Source organism: Lathyrus oleraceus, chromosome 4, assembly GCF_024323335.1.
Source record: "Lathyrus oleraceus cultivar Zhongwan6 chromosome 4, CAAS_Psat_ZW6_1.0, whole genome shotgun sequence".
NCBI lineage: Eukaryota > Viridiplantae > Streptophyta > Magnoliopsida > Fabales > Fabaceae > Lathyrus > Lathyrus oleraceus.
The window spans coordinates 72,887,215-72,901,740 of NC_066582.1; positions in this window are offsets into that span (position 1 = coordinate 72,887,215).

Below are 14,526 nucleotides of genomic sequence, written 5' to 3' on the forward strand. Positions count from 1 at the left end.
TGGTCATTACCTATCGAAACAGAAGCGGAATGGTGAAGTAAAAGTTGAAGTTAGCCGCTGACTTGTGTTAACATAACAACACCCTGCAACAGTCACAATCTCAGGTTACTTCAGTACAGTCTCATGAAAATCAAATGATCTCTCAGATGCAGCCATCAAACCTGCAAGATGAATAACAGCAATGGCACGTTAAAGCATAGCGCAAAAAATGGTAGATTATAACCATACAAGTAGAAGTTGATCTTGTTGTTCCCAAGCTTCGAATTCTGGTGAGATATGATTGTCGGTCGCGCTTTCAATTGAAGTAAGTCTCACCGGAATATGAGAGTTTAGAAGAAATGAATGAAGTTTGTGAGCTCTGATCACAGGCTCTACCTGTTGACACCAGAACAGGTAGTTTTTGACTCAAGCATCTCAGAAATTGCAGTAAAGCAATGATTCTGATCTAGGTTTGTAGAGATTGGAAAGAAAACTAGAAGGGCAATAGTTGATTCATCTTACTCTTCTTGAAGGAAACCAGTTCACTGGTTGCAAGATAAACCATAGTCAAGTAGAGACATTGTTGTCGTGCGCATAGCCATGACCAACAATAGTAGACAATTCCATGATGAACGAACCTGCCAAGATGGAATTACAAGTCAGAATGCCAATAGCCATCAAAAGTTACAGTAAATGGAGCATGAATTGAATGATACATGGTTCAGTTCCATAAAGCAAAAAAAAAAACTGCTGCGAAATCTTGCCACAATAGAATCACAAACAGCTTACCAAAACACCCTGCCATGGACACTTCCTTATAAGTCCCTGCTCACTTCAAGCAACCGCAGTTGATGCCAATTCAACATACCACTCACTCTTCTTTTTGAGAAAGCCCTGTAGAAAGTCAAAACATTGGTGAAAGCTAAATATGTTCTGCTACAAAAGTGTAGAAACTCATTAGAATTCAAAAGAATTGATTCATTTATGTGGCTCACCTCAAGCCAAACAAAATCCCAAAAAACCTGTTGAACCATACATGTAACTGTTTGCAGCTAGTCTATGCATTAAAACCATTAACAATCACTCTTCAAAATATCCATTATCCCAAGTCAAACCAAGCTCACCATTTTTTACTGCGGTAAAAAGGGCACATTAATCAGTCAATTTGCAAAACCTAAAGTGCAAAACCATTAACCAACAGTCAGAGGGCAAAGTCCAAAAAACATCCCAAATTGGTATGAGGTCAAAGCAGAGAAGAAAGTTTGTGAAGGATACCTTTTCTTGAATCTAACATGGATAGGGTAATTCTGTGTCTGAGCATCCAAAGTGCTTTGCAGAAACACTCCTTTTGAACAGCAAAGACCCCATTGGAAACCCTAATTCACAGAATATAAAAGGAGAATGAATCAATGAAGGAAGAGAACCTAGAGGCGGAAAAGAGACCAAAGAAAACCCTAATCCAAGAAGAGGAAAGCAACAGAGACCTAGAGGCGAAAATTTGAGGAAGAAAAAAACCTAAAACCCCAGAACCGTTTACCTGGAGGCCGACGTCTATACGCCCTTCACCGCCACCACCACGACACTTTGTAAGTACTTCTCCTTCTTTCCTTTTATCCATCTCATGTGCTTATTGATGAAATGTTGTGAGAGTTGGGAGGGATTGATTCGCTGAGCTTAAGGTCGAGTGCGAGAGAGATTCGTTGAGAAATTGAAAGAAGCGTGAGGTGAGGAATGTTTGAATGATGGAGATTGAGAGATGAAGGTTGCGTTTTGTGAGTTGGGAGAGAAGAAGACGAGTCTCTGTTTTCTTTTGTTTTCATTTCTTTGTTTTCATTTCTTTTTTTTAATTTAATTTTTTAATCAAATTTGTTTTGTTTAACAGAGATAAAAGATAATAATAAACAAAAACATAAAAAAGGTTTTATATGCTAGTTTTGTTCTTAATCTTTTTTTTATTTATTTTTTCATTCCGGTTTATATATTTAAGGTAGTACTTTAGTAGCATATAACCTTGAGTGGTCTGGTGGAGAAGGGCAGTGTGTATGCTCTTGAGTGGGGTGGGTTCAATACTCATGTGTGACCTTTTTTTTGGCATTTTATTTCTTTTAGCTATATTATTTTTTCTTTTAGCATTTTAGTTTCTTTTTATGTTTATGCCTTTATTACACTCATATGTTCATTTTGTTAATAATGTAAAGTTGTTGCATTTTAATTCAAAACCATTTTAAAACTATAAAAATCATGTTTTTCTCGATTTAATATCGAGCCCATTTTTTACACCCTTGTAAGTCGATTGCTTTTTAAGCATCGCCATCGACCTCACATAGCTTACTCTTGGGCTTTCTTACAATGAGCTGGTTCCTTTGCACTTACACTCATACATTGTTTAATGCTTTATTATTTCATTCTTTGATTATTTGATTCGATTATATACTTGTTTATATCTTACTTGTTTGATTAACTGTGGCCTACTTGTATGGTGTTTGAGGCATATATTTATATTGCTTGATTGCCATGTCAACCCCCATTCATAACAAATGTATCCCTCTCCCATTGAAATGTATAATATTCTTTCATTCTTTATTCATCTGTTAATACAAGAAATAAAATGAACACCCGATAACCATTTCAAAACAAGACCAAAACCTCGATCCAACGTCGAGTAATCATTTTTCAAAACCTAACAGAACCAGCACGTATTCATCCACCCTTTTGTAAGTCGATTGCTTTATGCATCGCCATCAACCTTGTAAGTCGATTGCTTTGTGCATCGCCATCAACCTTGTAAGTCGATTGCTTCATGCATCGCCATCTACCCTTATCCCTAACCCTTCTCCTTGCTCCTTGCTCCACTCGTTAACTCTTGTTCCGATTAAGTAGCACCCATTAGATAGAACCTTTTGTATGATAACATAGGTAGGATTCCCATATCCTTTGCATGCTAACATTAGGTAGATATTCCCATTTGTAAATCCAAACACTTAAGTACACATTGCATGATAACTTTAGGGCAGAGCTTCCCCCACTTCTAGACCTTTCCGAGCGTCTCCGATCCTGTGGCATGTAGTTCGTCCTATTGCAAGGAGGTAATTGCCTAAGACTCGATTCAGCGAGCTGCGACACCTACTGCTAGGGCGTGAACACATTGCCCACTCTCTTTTGACACAACTGGTGTCCTCCTTCTCTAAGTCCATATTCAGATGGCAACCCCTATAAAGGGGAACTACGTCGCCCTGATTCTCATACCAGATGAGGTACGTAGGCAGGAGACCGTGCGAGGTCTCTCTGGGCGCCCTTTTTCTTTTTCAACCTTTGTGTCTCAACCCCCTTGTGTGTGTTGTTGTGTGCTTGGAAGCTGATGTAAGTCCATCGAGTGGCATTCGGGTTCCAGTGTGTGTGTGTTTTGGTTCGGATGCCGATGTAAGTCCAGTGATTGGCGTTCGGGCTCCACGTTTGCCTTTTTGTGTGTGTTTTGGTTCGGATGCTGATGTAAGTCCAGTGATTGGCATTCAGGCTCCACGTTTGCCTTTGCCTGTGTCTGTTTTGTTTGCGTGTCAGCCGAACTACGACAACTCTGATTCTCATGTTCAGATGAGATACGTAGGCACAAGATGCGATGTCTTGCCGAGTTTGACTAACAACTAACAACTAATCCTTGTTTGCTTTCGCCCTCGTTGCGATCCTTTCTCTCGCCCTCGTTGCGATCGAGACTTTCCCTTTCTCTTGCCCTAGTTGCAATCGAGACCCTTATTCCCGTAGTTAGCTGAACTACGTTTTGCTCTGATTCTCATTCTCGATGAGATACGTAGGCATAAGACGCGATGTCTTAGCGAGCACACTCCTCCTTCACCCATAGGTAGCCGAGCTACGAAGACTCTGATTCTCATTCCAGATGAGATACGTATGCAATGGATGCGACATCCGTGCGAGTCATTTTTCTTTTGACCCTTTTAGTAAATAGTACATTAGATAAACATACACCCTTTAGACAAGAAACAAACAAGAGTGGATCCCGTAGAGTACTACGGATGCGTAGGGGTGCTAATACCTTCCCTTCGCATAATCGACTCCCGAACCCAAGATTTGGTTGCGAGACCTTGTCTTTTCCTTTCCTTTCTCCAGGTTTACTTCGAGCGTTTCCTTTCCCTCCTTTGGGATAAATAACGCACGGTGGCGACTCTTCTGTCATTTCTTTTCTCGCCGGTTGTTTTTTCGCACCTCTGTATTTTTCGGGCTGCGACAATATGGCACGCTGAGTTACTTATCCCTTAAAGTTTACTTCAGTATCTTGTAACATGTCAAACTCTTCAAATCTCTTTGGTATTTTTCTGATTCTTTGTGGCCTCTAAACTTGTTCAGAATCTTCTTCAGATGCTGGAACAATATCAGATGCTTGACCACCTTCAGAAGTTTGACCACCTTCAGAAGCTCCATCTTCATATAACACTCCATTATGAACTTGATCCCTCATAAAATGAAACTTTGTGTCAATATGTTTGCTTCTTCCATGCAACACTGGATTTTTTGCAAGGTTTATGACTGATTTGTTATCAATCATCAGCTTCACAGGCTTTTTCACTATGATCTTTGTAACACCCTTCTAAAATACCCCAATTTATTAATTAAAACAACAAAATATGAATCAGAGTAGATATGCAATTTCAGGGTGTCACACTTGACACTTCACACCATTCACCAAAATAACTCGTCATGCTCATTTATTAATCAAAATAAAACATTGCACAATTCGCAGCGGATAGAAATCTAACAACATGCAAACCATGTAACACATTACATGTAAAATCGTTCAACAACCAAAAATGAAAACAAAGTAAAACATCCCGTCCCGATGTTACATATACCAGAGCATGACCCACTATGGAACTACACTAGACTCCAAGCACTAGCTTCTACTCAATCACTGCTCGTTACCTGAAACATAGTTGTAAGGGTGAGTTCCTCAATCGATATAATAAGCATTATAAAATATCATGTAATGCTAAGTAAATTAACACATTCATCACCCTAATCATATCACACATTCAGCAACGGCAACATCAACTCATAATCATACTCAACACAAACACAAAACACACGTATAATATTGGAATACATCCATTCATATTATACGCCTTACATACATTATGAAATGAGACTCCATGCATGCGGTACCGACTATTCGTGAACACATAGTTCAACCTCACCGATCAAACCCAGATACGACTACCAAGCTCACTAGTCCCACTCATTTGAGACCTAGTGACTCACTCACTAATTCCTCACCATGGGAATTAGCTACCACCATAAAGGCTATGCTATGCACGCTAAATCACCTAGCATGCAAACATCAACGACAATCCACAATGGACATATGCTCACACTCTAAGCCATAAACAGTCCATCCACAATTGCATACATAATAGATATATTCACAGCATTATGCATACCATCATACATCATCAGCATATTTATCACAAAATCCTATCATGTCATGCCAAATAATAAATCACAGTATTAGCACACTCTACTAATACCTATACTGCTCAAAACCACGGGAAATGATCCCTACTATATCATACATGCAATATATCATTCACCAATATAGGCCAATCATCAAATATGTACACATAATTCCATTCCAAAACGTACACAATATTTAAATATCAATTTTTCACTTTTCAAACAGTGTTAACCTGTTAACGCATTTGGTTAACCTGTTAACGCAAGACAGAATACAATTTTTACAGTATTTCAACAGTGTTAACCGGTTAACGCCCTGGGTTAACCTGTTAACGCAAGACAGAATACAAATTTAACCGTTTTTCAACAGTGTTAACCGGTTAACGCCCTGGGTTAACCCGTTAACGCAAGACAGAATACAAATTTAACAGTTTTTCAACAGTGTTAACCTGTTAACGCCCTGGGTTAACCTGTTAACGCAAGACAGAATACGCTTTTTGGCAAATTATAACAGTGTTAACCCGTTAACGCATTTGGTTAACCTGTTAACGCAAGACAAAATACACTTTTTTAATTATCATAACAGTGTTAACCGGTTAACGCCCTGGGTTAACCGGTTAACGCAGGACAGAAAGTTGTTCCTGCGCTAACAACGAACAGAATGCAGAATTACCCGCATTTTTCGCCGTTGGAGGACTTCCGGACCTCCGATTTCGATTCCGTAAAAAGCTACACGTTCAGAAAATTACGACTCACCCAAATATAGATTCATTCACAGTTTTAACATAATTTATTCATCACAATTTCTAACCTTATTACATCTAATTCCTATGAATTTTCTTCAATTATAAACCCATATCTCATTCATCCATAAGTTTACAATTTGCAGCATTCATCATCCTAATTAGAGTCAATTCAATGGCTTATTACTACCCATTACATGTTAACCCATAATGCCCATTAAACGACGATAAACCCCCCTTACCTGAGTTCCTAGCAATTGATTCTTTGACCTTCAACAATCGTGAATTCTCCTCTTGAGCCCTAGCCTCTTCTTCTCCCTTTCTCAGTTTCTTCTCTTTTCTCCCAAAAATTACGTGTTCTCTGTTTTCACGTGTAAAAACCTTTTTGCTAAATGGGACTCTTTACTGATTCCAAAAATCGTTCCAATTCCAACTTTATTATTCCAATAATAATAATCCAATAATATTCCAATTATTTAATTAAATTAATAAATATATTAATAATAATATATATGAATGGTTTATCTTTTATTTTGAAAAATAATACCCTCTCATTCATATTATCATCATAATATACTATTAAACTTAAATTAAATAATTATCATATTTTATCGGGGTGTTACAACTCTCCCCCACTAAAAGAGTTTTCGTCCTCGAAAACATACCTCAAGCGAATAACTCTGGATAAGACTCCTTCATCTGACTCTCAAGTTCCCAAGTCACATTGCCACCTGCTGGTCCTCCCCAAGCTACCTTTACCAAGGCAATCTCTTTACCCTGCAACTGCTTCAACTCTCGATCCTCGATCCTCATAGGTGATGTTTCCACAGTCAGGTTATCTCTCACCTGTACATCATCTACTTGGACCACATGCGACGGATCAGGAATGTACCTCCTCAACTGAGACACATGAAAAACCTCATGCAAATTCGCAAGTGACGGCGGTAAAGCGATACGATAGGCTACCTCCCCTATCCTCTCCAAAATCTGATAAGGACCAATAAATCGAGGTGTCAACTTCTTCGACTTCAAAGCTCGACCAACCCCAGTTATCGGAGTAACACGAAGAAACACATGATCTCCCTCTTGAAACTCAAGTGACTTCCTCCTCTTGTCGTGATAACTCTTCTGACGACTCTGAGCAATCCTCATCTTCTCCTGAATCATCTTAATCTTTTCCGTAGTTTGTTGAACAATCTCCGGTCCAACCACAACACTCTCACCGGACTCATACCAACATAAAGGTGTCCGACATCTCCTACCATACAAAGCTTCAAACGGTGCCATACCAATGCTCGAATGAAAACTATTGTTGTAGGTAAACTCAATCAAAGGTAAATAACAATCCCAAGCACCTCCCTTTTCCAAAACACAAGCCCTCAAAAGATCCTCCAGTGACTGAATCGTCCTCTCAGTCTGACCATCAGTCTGCGGATGATATGCAGAACTCAATCTCAGCTTAGTTCCCAAAGCCCTCTGCAAACCTTCCCAGAACTTCGATGTAAATCTAGGATCTCTGTCCGAAACAATACTCGACGGAATACCATGCAAACTTATAATTTTCTCAATATACAACTCAACTAATCTCTCTAACGGATAATCCATTCTGATCGGAATGAAATGAGCCGATTTTGTCAATCTGTCAACAATCACCCAAATAGCTTCAAAATTCTTAATTGTCCTCGGTAAACCAGAAACAAAATCCATACTGATACTATCCCACTTCCACTCTGGAATAGCCAACGGTTGCATTAGCCCAGACGGCTTCTGATGCTCAATCTTTGACTTCTGACAAGTCAAACAAGAATAAACAAAACTCGCAATTTCTCTTTTCATTCCCGACCACCAAAATAACTTTTTCAAATCATGATACATCTTCGTAGCCCCAGGATGAATACTCAGGCCACTACGATGTCCTTCCTCAAGAATACTCTTCTTAAGTTCGGTAACATCCGGAATACACACCCGATTACCAAATTTCAAAACACCATTCTCATCAACTCTGAATTCACCACCTTGACCTTGATTCACTAGAGTCAACTTATCAACCAAAAGCATATCGGATTTCTGACCCTCTCTAATCTCATCCAGAATACCACTCGTTAACTTCAACATTCCCAATTTAACACTATTGTGAGTACTCTCACACACCAAACTCAAGTCTCTAAACTGCTCAATTAAATCCAATTCCTTAACCATTAACATAGACATATGCAATGATTTCCGACTCAATGCATTAGCCACTATGTTTGCTTTACCCGGATGGTAATTCAAACCAAAGTCATAATCCTTCAGAAACTCTAACCATCTCCTCTGTCTCATATTCAGCTCTTTCTGATCAAACAAATACTTTAAACTTTTATGGTCACTGAAAACCTCAAATCTTGACCCGTACAAGTAATGCCTCCATAACTTCAGAACAAATACCACAGCTGCCAACTCCAAATCGTTTGTCGGATAGTTCCTCTCATGAACCTTCAGTTGTCTCGAAGCATAAGCTACAACCTGCTTATTCTGCATCAAAACACCACCCAAACCCAACAATGAAGCATCACAGTAAACCTCAAATGGTTCCGACGGACTTGGTAATATCAGAATAGGAGCAGTAGTTAACCTTCTCTTTAACTTTTGGAAACCTTCTTCACATTTTGAGTCCCAAACAAACGCTTGCCCCTTTCTAGTCAACATCGTCAACGGTAACGCCAACTTAGAAAATCCCTCAATGAATTTCCTATAATAACCTGCAAGTCCAAGAAAACTCCTTATCTCAGAAACTGACTTCGGAGCTTCCCACTTAGATACCGCTTCTATCTTAGAAGGATCAACAGCAACACCACCTCTTGAAACCACATGACCAAGAAAACTAACCCCTTCTAACCAAAATTCACACTTGGACAGTTTAGCAAATAACTTCTTTTCTCGTAGAACTCCTAAAACCACTCTCAAATGTTCAGCATGCTCTTCTTCAGATTTCGAATACACCAAAATATCGTCAATAAACACCACAACAAACTTGTCTAGGTACGGATGGAAAATCCTATTCATATACTCCATAAATACCCCAGGCGCATTAGTCACACCAAAAGGCATTACAGAATACTCATAATGTCCATACCTTGTTCTGAAAGCAGTCTTCTGAATATCCTCAGTTTTCACACGTATCTGATGATACCTCGATCTCAAATCTATTTTGCTGAACATACTCGCACCAACCAACTGATCCATCAAATCATCAATCCTCGGCAAAGGATACCGATTCTTGATCGTCACTTTATTCAGTTGCATGTAGTCCACACACAACCTCATAGTACCTTCTTTCTTCTTAACCAATAACACTGGTGCGCCCCACGGTGACACACTCGGACGAATAAATTTCTTATCCAACAGATCTTCCAGCTGACTCTTCAATTCAGTTAACTCAACAACAGACATACGGTACGGAGCCATCGATATCGGCCTAGTACCAGGTACCAAATCAATCGAGAACTCAACTTCACGCTCTGGCGGTAATTCATTCACTTCTTCAGGAAACACATCAGGAAAATCACACACCACGGCTAGATCGCAAATCACCAGTTTATCTTTAGCCTCCAAAGTCGCTAACAGCATAAACAACTCTGCCCCATCTGCTACTGCCTCATCATAGGGAGTGTAATACTTCGACAGCTCTGTGAACTTAGCAGCATACTCAGTAACAGACCGGTTGCCCTGCTTCAATTCTAAGAACTCTATCTCTTTCTTTCCTCTGACATCCTCTGGAAAGTACTTCCTCAGGAATCTCTCTCTAAACACCGCCCAAGTGATCTCAGCACTCCCAGCAGCTTCCAACTCAATGCGGGCAGCAACCCACCAATCATCTGCTTCCTCTGACAGCATATGCGTACCGAACCTGACCTTCTGGTTATCGGCACCCTCAGTCACTCGGAAGATCCTCTCGATCTCCTTCAACCACTTCTGAGCACCATCTGGATCGTATGCTCCCTTGAACATTGGAGGATTGTTCTTCTGGAACTCACTCAGTTGACGAGCAGCTTCCAATCCCACAACATTCGGATTCCCTCCAAGTACTCCAGCTAGCATACCCAGAGCCTCAGCAATCGCAGCATCGTCTCTACCTCTTCCAGCCATCTCTATTCTGAGTTAATCCAACAAGCTAAAACAATAAGTACTAATAGGGTTACACAACACCTATCACATACAGGGAAACAGAATAATTACGACTCGACTCGACCGACTATGCTCTGATACCACTAATGTAACACCCTTCTAAAATACCCCAATTTATTAATTAAAACAACAAAATATGAATCAGAGTAGATATGCAATTTCAGGGTGTCACACTTGACACTTCACACCATTCACCAAAATAACTCGTCATGCTCATTTATTAATCAAAATAAAACATTGCACAATTCGCAGCGGATAGAAATCTAACAACATGCAAACCATGTAACACATTACATGTAAAATCGTTCAACAACCAAAAATGAAAACAAAGTAAAACATCCCGTCCCGATGTTACATATACCAGAGCATGACCCACTAAGGAACTACACTAGACTCCAAGCACTAGCTTCTACTCAATCACTGCTCGTTACCTGAAACATAGTTGTAAGGGTGAGTTCCTCAATCGATATAATAAGCATTATAAAATATCATGTAATGCTAAGTAAATTAACACATTCATCACCCTAATCATATCACACATTCAGCAACGACAACTTAAACTCATAATCATACTCAACACAAACACAAAACACACGTATAATATTGGAATACATCCATTCATATTATACGCCTTACATACATTATGAAATGAGACTCCATGCATGCGGTACCGACTATTCGTGAACACATAGTTCAACCTCACCGATCAAACCCAGATACGGCTACCAAGCTCACTAGTCCCACTCATTTGAGACCTAGTGACTCACTCACTAATTCCTCACCATGGGAATTAGCTACCACCATAAAGGCTATGCTATGCACGCTAAATCACCTAGCATGCAAACATCAACGACAATCCACAATGGACGTATGCTCACACTCTAAGCCATAAACAGTCCATCCACAATTGCATACATAATAGATATATTCACAGCATTATGCATACCATCATACATCATCAGCATATTTATCACAAAATCCTATCATGTCATGCCAAATAATAAATCACAGTATTAACACACTCTACTAATACCTATACTGCTCAAAACCACGGGAAATGATCCCTACTATATCATACATGCAATATATCATTCACCAATATAGGCCAATCATCAAATATGTACACATAATTCCATTCCAAAACGTACACAATATTTAAATATCAATTTTTCACTTTTCAAACAGTGTTAACCTGTTAACGCATTTGGTTAACCTGTTAACGCAAGACAGAATACAATTTTTACAGTATTTCAACAGTGTTAACCGGTTAACGCCCTGGGTTAACCTGTTAACGCAAGACAGAATACAAATTTAACCGTTTTTCAACAGTGTTAACCGGTTAACGCCCTGGGTTAACCCGTTAACGCAAGACAGAATATAAATTTAACAGTTTTTCAACAGTGTTAACCTGTTAACGCCCTGGGTTAACCTGTTAACGCAAGACAGAATACGCTTTTTGGCAAATTATAACAGTGTTAACCCGTTAACGCATTTGGTTAACCTGTTAACGCAAGACAGAATACACTTTTTTAATTATCATAACAGTGTTAACCGGTTAACGCCTTGGGTTAACCGGTTAACGCAAGACAGAAAGTTGTTCGTGCGCTAACAACGAACAGAATGCAGAATTACCCGCATTTTTCGCTGTTGGAGGACTTCCGGACCTCCGATTTCGATTCCGTAAAAAGCTACACGTTCAGAAAATTACGACTCACCCAAATATAGATTCATTCACAGTTTTACCATAATTTATTCATCACAATTTCTAACCTTATTACATCTAATTCCTACGAATTTTCTTCAATTATAAACCCATATCTCATTCATCCATAAGTTTACAATTTGCAGCATTCATCATCCTAATTAGAGTCAATTCAATGGCTTATTACTACCCATTACATGTTAACCCATAATGCCCATTAAACGACGATAAACCCCCCTTACCTGAGTTCCTAGCAATTGATTCTTTGACCTTCAACAATCGTGAATTCTCCTCTTGAGCCCTAGCCTCTTCTTCTCCCTTTCTCAGTTTCTTCTCTTTTCTCCCAAAAATTACGTGTTCTCTGTTTTCACGTGTAAAAACCTTTTTGCTAAATGGGACTCTTTACTGATTCCAAAAATCGTTCCAATTCCAACTTTATTATTCCAATAATAATAATCCAATAATATTCCAATTATTTAATTAAATTAATAAATATATTAATAATAATATATATGAACGGTTTATCTTTTATTTTGAAAAATAATACCCTCTCATTCATATTATCATCATAATATACTATTAAACTTAAATTAAATAATTATCATATTTTATCGGGGTGTTACAATCTTCAGATCCTGCAACAAATTCATAAGCCAAACAACTTGACACACAGACAAAGCACCTACAATTTACTTGGCTTCACAGGTTGATAATGAAACCACTAGTTACTTCTTGGAGCAACAAGAGATAGGACCTCCCATATGCTTGAAGAAATATTCATAAGTACTTATTCTCTCAACTTTGTCTCCACACCAATCAGAATCTGAATAGCATATTAGTTATGATTCAGACTTAACACCATAAGGGAATACCACTTCATACCTAAGAGTCCATTTAATGTACCTTAATATCCTTACATCAACTTGTTAATGTGACCACTTTGGTTTGTTCATAAACCTACTCATCATTCCAATTGCATAACAAATGTCATGTTCGGTGTTACAAAGATATCTCAATGAGCCAACTAAATGTTTAAAAGTTATAGCATTTACATCATCACCCTCAATATCAGAATCCAACTTGTGATTCCTCTCAGCAGGTGTAATTGCAGTCTTGTAATTTGTCAGCTCAAATCTCTTCAGAAATTCAAGTTCATACTTCAGCTGATGCAAAATGATACCCTTCTCGAAGTACAAAATATCCATTCCTAGAAAATATACCATATTTCCCATATTAGTCGTCTCAAACTCATTCATCAACACCTTTTTGAACTTGACTAACTCATATGAATAACTTCCTATCATCAATGTGTCATCAACATAGAGACACACCAAAATCATATTGCCTTCAGAAGTGTGCTTGTCATAGCCCAATTTTGGCCCTCCCTTATTCATACCATTAAGTCCAATTTGTTTTAGGTTCTATAACATTCATGTTCATTTTTCAAAAAAATCATTTGAGTCGTGACAATATGACCATTGCATTAGCTCTCATCATGCATAATCATTCAATTAGGTCAATTGTTAATCCTTATTTTTAATTCAAAAGAAATAAGGGTCATTGGTTTAACCATTGATTTGGTTTGAATCTACCTTGTTATAACACAACTTAAGGTTGAAGTAAGCCAAAATTTTGAACCCGTCAATTTAAATTTCATTTCAAAAAGGAAAGTTGTTACCTCACCACATGTTTACACATGAACATCATTACAAGCTTTTTCCATTATAATCATTTAGAAAATTAGAACTTGATTTAGGTACATTTGGGATTTAATTTAATTTATTTCCTAAGTAACTAATATTTTTTCATCATGCATCATCATACATGAGCCATCGCCCAAGTAAATGTGTATTTGGGTCAAACTTAATCATTGAAGCGTGTTATCACACAGTTTTCACATTTGAGCAAATCAAGAGATGAAGTAATTTATCAAAGAGTGGTAATGATAGGATTCAAACATATTTAATTAAAATTCCAAGTTTGTTTACACCATTACATGTACATCATAACAAACCAAGCCATGACCAATCCATTTATGTTCCAAACCACATACATTTGCATTTACAAGTTGATTCCATAGTCCATTTCATATCTAACTTATAGGCCTAATATTAGTTTAATGTGATTTCTGTAACACCCTTCTAAAATACCCCAATAATTAATTAAAACAACAAAATATGAATCAGAGTAGATATGCAATTTCAGGGTGTCACACTTGACACTTCACACCATTCATCAAAATAACTTGTCATGCTCGTTTATTAATCAAATAAAACATTGCACAATTCGCAGCGGATAGAAATCTAACAACATGCAAACCATGTAACACATTACATGTAAAATTGTTCAACAACCAACAATGAAAACAAAGTAAACCATCCCGTCCCGATGTTACAAATACCAGAGCATGACTCACTAAGGAACTACACTAGACTCCAAGCACTAGCTTCTACTCAATCACTGCTCGTTACCTGA